At 56.9% G+C, this 7,994-nt stretch overlaps 1 protein-coding gene across 1 annotated transcript in view; it reads right to left on the bottom strand.

The window, feature by feature from the left end:
- COL7A1 (collagen type VII alpha 1 chain) overlaps nt 1-1,976 on the bottom strand; it is an 88,903-nt gene extending 86,927 nt beyond the window's left edge. The window contains exon 1 of the mRNA XM_025196804.1: nt 1,966-1,976. The gene's annotated coding sequence lies outside the window, so the exon portion shown is untranslated. The remainder of the gene's footprint in view (nt 1-1,965) is intronic.
- Between the last annotated feature and the right edge of the window lie 6,018 nt (nt 1,977-7,994).

Below are 7,994 nucleotides of genomic sequence, written 5' to 3'. Positions count from 1 at the left end.
CGTCGTGTGCAGTGCCGTGGGCAGCATGTGTCCTATGATAGCCCCCGGGGCTGGCATGTGCTGCATGCAGTGTATGTGCTACATCTGGCACTATGGCCACTGCACAGGGGTAGGTCCTGGTCCAGCCCACAGACTAGTTCAACAATGCTCGTCCACCCCATGAGGCTTAATGAGTTTTCCAACAACTCATGGAGGACAGGGCAGGTCCTTCAGCGGGGATGTTAGTAATGGCTAATGGTTCAAAGATTCCTTCTGCTAGCTCCTTCAATAACCTAGAACAACTTTCATCAGGTTCTGCCAGCTTGAGTACTCCTCTAAGCATCCTTTAGCCTATTCTATCTTTATTTCAACCTGTGCTCCCAGCCTCTTGTTAAGCCCAACTGTGGGCAGTGTCTGGTCACAGTGAACATTTTTTGTAAAGCTTGAAGCACAGAAGGTATCAAATGCATCGGTCTTGTCTGCATCACCATCGATATGCTTCCCTTCTCTGCTAGTAATGTTCCTTTGTCCTCTGATGTACAACACAGAAGCATTTCTCACTGCCTTCCCTATACCTTGCTTGTTGTAACTCATTTTGCACCTTTCAGATTTTATCCCTACATGCTGGTGCTGCTCCTTTGGACTCAGCCTTAGTCATATACCTGTGTTCCGCATGATTCATTTTTGATTTTCAGACTAGTAAGGAACTTCTGATGCACCCATTTTGGTCTCTTACTGCACTTAAGAACATAAGAACTACCAAATACTGTCGGACCATAGGTCCATCTTACCCAGTAGTATCCTGTGTCACAGATGGAAGAGTGTGTGTGCTGAAAGAGAGAGTGAACAGTATGACCACGATTTTTCCCCCCAGTGTTCCTCCCTCCTACGGCCTCCAGCAGTTAAGGCTCTAATTCAGAGGCTGTACCCCTGACTCCCATGCTTAATATAGCTACTGATCCCTTTCCTCTAAGAGTGTGTCCAGTCCATTTTTTAATCTAGCTAAACTGCCAGCTCCCACAACACCCGGTGGCACTGAGGTCCACACTTTAATGACACACTGGGTGAAAAAGAACTTCCTTTTGTTAGTTTTAAGTTTACTACCTCCTAGTTCCATTTTGTGACCCCTAGCTCCTGTATTGGGAGAGATCGTAAATAATAAATCCACCCATTTACTTTCTCTTCACCACTTAGTATTTTGTAAACCGCGATTGTGTCTTGTCTATCCATTCCCACCCCCCCATCAAGCATCTCTTTTCTAAACTTAATAGGCCCAGCCTCTTTAGTCTCTCCTCATATGGAAGCTCCTCCATACTGCTAATCTTCCTTGTCGCCCTGCTCTGGACCTTCTCTAGTTCCTCTAGATCCTTTCTGAGGTGTGAGAACCAAAATGGGGCACAGTATTCAAGGTGTGGATGCACCATGGATTTATAAAGGGGCACGATGATACTTTCTGTTTTGCTTACAGTTTCCTTCTTAATTATCCCTAATATTTTGTTTGTTGTGTTCATGGCTGCTGAGCACTGAGCTGATGTTTTTAGCAAACTGTCCACAATGACTCCTAGATATTTCCTGTGTGGTAACAACTAATGAAGAGCCCATCATCATAGAGCTTCCTCCTCCTCTTCCTCTGGCAGGGGGGTTGTTGTGCCTTTAACAGAGTCTTTCCTGCACAACTTTATCCTTGGTCTCAGTTCCCAGCATGCGGGGGAAGTCTGTTTCTGAAGTCCATGGTCCTCCTTCTGCTGCTCCCGCCCTTCCCACCCTTCCTTGTCTCAGAAGTCTATGATTTCAAGATCACTCTCACCCAAATTAGTTCCCCCCTTTATCATCGTAATTAGACCCTCCCACTTAATCAGAACCAAATTCAAAGTAGGATTCTCCACCACCACCTGCAACAAGACATTGTGCCCAGCACATTCCACATACTGGATGTGCAGCTGGTGTCCTGCTCTATTCAACAGACATCTAGAGAAGTCCACCTACCGCCAGGTCCAGTCCTGACAACTGCCGCATCCATCTCCACCTCCTGGTCCAGGAGCGGACCCTGCCATAGCATGGTCCTGTTCTTCTCCTCTTGTGTCAGCCGCTCAACAAACCTACGTCTCCTGCTTCCTGAACCTTGGGGAAGAGAAACACATTTTGGATACACAGGGGGACATCTTCTCCCTTTCTGCCCTGGCTGTCAGACACCTCTGTACCAATGCTCCAATCCTGCAACAAGCCCCACCGAGCCTCAGTGCTGCCAGCTCACTCATGGCTTGGGTTGCAGATTCTCAGATGCTACAGGCTATATCCTCCCTTATATATCCCCTGTGACTCTAGTCCACCCAAGGGAATTTCATCCCCAAAGCCAGGTCCAGCATTAGCACTAGCACAGCCCAACCCACTGTCAGGGGTTGTCCTGGGGTTCAGGCCACAAACACACAAAGACCTGCTGTGTCTGCCTACAAGAAACCTTTCTCCTCCAGGAACCCAGCCAACAGGTCCCACTGTAGAGGGATGGGCCTCCTTCCATTTCCAAAGTGGATGCAGGGGGTCAGCAGGCAGGTCTGCACTAGCAGGGGTGATGGGAGGGATGTGTGCCCGTGCTGGGCCCCACAGAGCTAAGCAAGGGGGAGGCACTGTCAGCTAGAAGAGCAGGCAGGAGGGAAAGCAGCCAGGCTCCAGGTGCAGGGCCCTGACTGAAGCAGATGCCTTCACCTGGGAGAGCCCAGAGGCCACTTGCCCTGCAGTCAATCTCGAAGGAACTCCCCCCCTCTCCCCACTAGCTTGGAGGTCCCTCCTGCAGCACAGGCACCTGCAGCTTTCTGGGCTGAGGGAGGCTTCACTTTCACAATCCCGCTGCCAGCTCAACACCATCTCCAGACACTGACCTCCTGCCGCACCCCCCCATCCAAACTGGAAAGGCCTCTGGGTGTGGCAGGGTCTCCATGCCCACAAGACACAGCCAGGCTGAGCTCCCAGAACAGCACATCCAGCACCTGGGCTGCCCATCCTCTTACCTGCACTCTGTACTGCCCGGGTGCCAGTCACCACAGCTTGCAGCCCCCCACAGTGGGCCTACCTGAGCTGCGGGGCTCCCTCCTGGCAGCTGCAGGCAATCCCCGAGGCCAACTGAGGTTTCTGGACAGCACAGTGAAAGAGGAACCTGCTCCTTGCCCTGCCAGCCACAATCTGTCCAAGCCCAGGCAGCTCTTTCTGTACCATATCCATCCCCAGGTGGTCCCCAGGAGCAGACAGGAGCAGACACAGCTGAGTGGGTAGCATTATCACCAGGCCTGGGCCCAGTAGGGCTGCTGTCATGCCCTCCCTGCCTGTAGCCAGCTCCAGTGTCCAGAGCCATCACCCTGGGCCCCAGTTGCTTGAGCTGCTGCTGACTCACATCTACTGCAAGACAGAAGACAGTGCTGGGACTGCACTGGCTCATGCCTGTCAGGCTCAGCAGAATGGCTGGCTTACCTGGGACACTGAAAACCAGGGGTCTGTTAGTCTTACAAGCTCACCTGAGACCCCCCATGTGGTTCCCCTTGGCTCAGAGCTGGGGGTGCACAACAGTGCAGGGCCCAGGCCTCATTGAGCTGCAGGTTTCAGTGCCACAGGGTGCCCACAGGGCGGGGGCAGACTAGAAATGTTCTCTCAAGGCCAGGCATAATGCTCCCTGGCTCCATGCTCCTCCCTCCCAGTACAGCTGTGCAGGATACTGTCTAAGCCAGTAAGTATGGGGAGCAACTCCCTACCTGCCAGGAGGGACAGGACTCCCCCACACAGGCAGCGACAGGAAGGAGCAGAGCTGCCAGTATGGGCCTGGGAGAGGGCTGCGTGCATCAGGTGCGGAAGAGGCCCAGCGCACGACTCAGAGACGGTGCCACTGGCAAAGCCTCTTCTGCAGTAATTACTGTGGGGTGAGAAAATTAAAGGGAGAAGCATAGACGCTGGCTCCCCTCTGTGGGGCCATACTCCTAATTGTACCTCTGCTGAGGCTCCAGCAGCCTCGCTCCCCGCTGCTCCGGCCCCACCCACCCCTGCAGCAGGGACCCTCGCCTTCCCTCTGCACCCTGCAGGGGAGTGCAAGGCAGGCAGGGGCAGCTCTCCATGCCAGCAAGTCTGGGGTGGGGGGTGCCCACCCAGCTGTAAGGTGGATGCATCATGAGCATCATCCACTGCTGCAAACACTGCAAAGCTCACCTGCTCCCTGGGCAGTGCTACCAGCCCCCATGAGCCAGCTCCTTGCAATTCCTGGCCAGCAGTTTTCTGCCTGGTAAGTTTGTGGCTACCCTCACCCCACCCTCTCTATGGAATCGTGCCACCCTGAGGAACTGGAGGTAATGGGCCATACTAGGAACTGTACATGCCTTCCATGTGCCCACAGGCACTGTCACTTCACCTGCAAGGCCTGCCCCAGCAGCTTAATGTGCAAGGGGCTCTGTGAGCCAGTGACAGCATCCTGGGTGAATCCATGCGTGCAGGAAAAGGCACACAGGCAGACAGCTGGCCTGACTTCTGCCCACCTCCACCAGTGCTCACAAGAGCCAGAGAAGCACTCCTGGCCTGGGACCTTCAAGGGAACAGCACTGAGAGGGTTAGTGGCAACACATACATCTTTGCATTTGGAGTAGGGGGCTTATGGCTGGGGGGAGGGCGCTCAGTGCACACTGACCTGAGGATGCCTCAGAGCTGAGGGGGCACGGCCTTTCCCAGCTGGGTGCAAGCCTGCCTGGGCCTTCCAGGCCGTCCTCCCTCCTCAGCTGCCACTTGCCCCAGGGATGAAGCACAGGCCAGACATCCAGCATCCTGCTGGCCTGGAAATAAGTGTCCTAAAGCAGGTCTGCTCTCCATGGCAGCAGGAGCTTGCTCTGGGGACCCCGGGGCTGGGAGCCAACAGGATATCTGGGCTGTCCTCTGAGCCCCTCCTCATTTCCAATCTCTGGCACATAGCAAACCACTGGCCCTGCTCCATGTGAACTGCTCCTTTCAGCTCCTTCTTGACCACAGAGCCAAGCAGAAGCCATGTACCAGCACCTGGCCACGGGTCTGGAGAGCAGCCGCCATGAGGGAAGCCACGTGACGTGCTGTCGGCCATGCCTCCCCTGTGCCCACAAGTGCTCAGCTGGCTTCAAAGCCAGTAGAGAGGGAGAGCTGCCTAAAGCCCACACACCCCAACTTCATCCAGCCTGCACATCCTGGCAGACCAGGCTCCAAGCCTACAAGTGCAGTCTGGTTGCACAGGGGCCCTGGGCTGAGCCTGGCAGTTCTTCTCAGCCTTCAGCAGCAGGTCCCAGGTTCTAGGTCCCAGGTTCCTGTCCTGCCTCTCACAAAGTCTCCCCTAAGCCAAGCCGGGAGCCAGGGCAGCATTACCAGCCCCTCCCCTCCCATGTGACCTTCCCCTTCCCTGGTCCCAGCTTGGACAGCAGGCAGTTCCTGGGAGCTGTCCAGCCCTGCCTCATGCCGCACAACCTGCAGTGCCAGCCTCATGCCCCGCTCTGCTTGGTGCAGCCAGCAGCAGCAGGTGGAGGCTGCACAGGACGGGAAGGCAGCCAGTCTAGTGATCCCCAAGCTTGCTGGAGGCCTGGCATGGGAGCAGTGCAGAGCAGACAGTGACTCACGCCAGGCAAGGGAGTGTGGGCAGACGCTGCAGCTGGGACGGCCTGCGCCAGGGATCCCCGCCGTCGGGCAAACACAGACAGGGCTGGCGAGTCAGTGGGCCCCGGGGCTGGAAATGCCCTCCTTAACCCCGCACAGCGCAGGCGGCGCTTGATGGGATCCCAGCCACGGTGTGCCAGCCCCAGCTTGGCTCTGCGAAGAGAAATGGGAGAAAATGCTCCAGCTTCACTGAACCTCCAAGCACAGGGCCCGAATGGGGTGGAGGGATGATACTGGGAAGTTTGTGAGCCAGCACGCACCAGCTCCTGCCCGCAGCCATGTGTGTGTGGGCCATGGACAGTGCCTGATTTGGTTCTTACACTGGGCTCTGCCTTTCTCTAGAAAGATGGCCATCCCCTGTGTTAGCCAAACCCCTGTGTAGCACGCAACTCCTGGTGCCTTGTTGGTCAGGCATATTCAGGCCTGGGCACTGCCTCAGCCTCTCAGCGGGGCCAGAGGTACCCTGCCTGCCCTGGCCTCAAGCTTAAAACCCAGGCCTGGCAAGGGCTCGAAGAGGCAGGGCTGGCCTAGCACAGGGGCAACCTTGCTGCTCAGGGAAGGGCTGTGCTGAGGCTCAGTCTCTTGGGTGCAAGGCAGGTGAGCCCTGCTCTCGTGCCCCAAGCCACAGCCCAGCTATCCAGAAGCCCCAGTATCACGTGCTGCACTCTCCAGAGAGACCTTGGGCTGATGCCCAACCCAGCCCCCACCACACAGAGCGGCACATGCTTCATCCTCCACAAAGCCCCCATCACTGCCTCCCCAAACCCTTGCCCCTTCCAGCTGCCCAGCTCCTGTGGCTGCAGGACATTGGCCATCAGCTCTCAGAGCGGACAGAGACAAGCAGTGATCCCCAGGCTGCCCTCTGGCTTGTCAGCCCTTCACAATGCCCAGGGCCAGGTGTGGGCATGCTGGACATGCAGGCATGGGGCAGAGTAGGCTATGTGTCTGTCTGGGACCTGCTCAAGTCCCTGGCACAGCACCAGCTCTGCCTGGTATTGGGCAAGGCAGCGATTTCCAGGAGGACAGCTTTGCCCACAGCAGGACAGAGCTATGGGGTATGGGGAAAATATTCCATGCTCCAGCCAAGGGCCAGGCCGGGGGGGAGGCCAATGGAAAGGCTGTGTCCACGGGGCTGTGGAGCAGAAGGCAGTGGCCGTGGAAGGAATCAGGGACAAAGCCAGTGACCCACTCTGACCAGGCAGCTCACATATTCCTGTCCAGCTTACGTGACTCTAGGGGAAACAGAGTGCTCCCATGCAGAGGTCAGCGAGTGCAGGAAGTGGGCTGCGCTGCAGCGCTGGGGAGGAGATGGCCTCTTCAAGGAGCGGGGGAATCTCTGCTCTGCCACGGGGGCCTGTCAGGACATGCTGGAGGAATGTCGTTGCAGTGCCGGCTTCCTGGCCCCGCACTCCCCAGCAGGGAACTGGCTGCTGGTACGGCCATCCTCTGCACGCAGGAGGCAGTTGCTCCAGCCAGAGTCAGACCAGACCCTGCTGGCCTTGCACCCAAGAGACAGCCTCAGCACCACTCTGCCCTGGGCAGCAAGGCCACCCCTGTGCCAGGCAAGCCCTGCCTCACTCAGCCTTTGCCAGGCCTGAGCTGGCAGGGCAGGCAGGGTCCCCCTGCGCCTGCTGAGAGCCTGAGGCAATCCCCAGGCCTGAGTGAGCCTGCCCAAGGAGACAGACAGCACAGAGGCGCCAGGAACTGCATGCTACACAGGGGCTTTGGCCACCACAAGGGATGGCTCTCTCCAGGGAAAGGCAGAGCCCAGCGCAAGGACAGCACCAGGCACTGCCTGAGGCCCACACACACACACACACACACACACACACACACACACAGGAAAAGAAGCTGGTGCATGCCAATTCCCCTCTGTCCCATACATCCCATCCACCCCATCACAGCTCCTGAGCACAAACACCATTTTAGAAGAACCTCTCTTCCTGGGAAGCCCAGGGGTATATCTGGGCTGCACAGAGGACTCTGCCGGGGCTGAGGAGAGCTCTTAGCCCACTCACCTAGCTGCACGCCTGTTTCCCAGAAGAACAGGGCCCTGGGGACATCCTGGCTATCTATGCATGCAGCCCACGCTTACCAGTGGGCTGGAAGCTGCTGCAAGATTCCTGAGTCTGGACTCTAGAAAGCAGCCAAACCCTCATCCCAGCCCACATCCCAATCCACTGTCCCCACGGACACCTCCAACCCCGCCCCCCACCCCCAAACCCCCAGGCAGATGTTCACTGGGCAAGTATAGAGCACCTCAAAACCCTAGCCCCCATGGCCTTGTAGGTGTGGCTGGAGAAGGCTAAGGGGCATCACCTCGACTGAAAAGTGCCCTCACCAAGGCATTAGGCTAGGCAGTCAGCAGCAAT

The sequence above is a fragment of the Alligator sinensis genome, unplaced genomic scaffold, assembly GCF_000455745.1.
Source record: "Alligator sinensis unplaced genomic scaffold, ASM45574v1 scaffold839_1, whole genome shotgun sequence".
NCBI classification, from domain to species: domain Eukaryota; kingdom Metazoa; phylum Chordata; order Crocodylia; family Alligatoridae; genus Alligator; species Alligator sinensis.
This window is presented reverse-complemented; position numbering and strand designations above follow the sequence as displayed.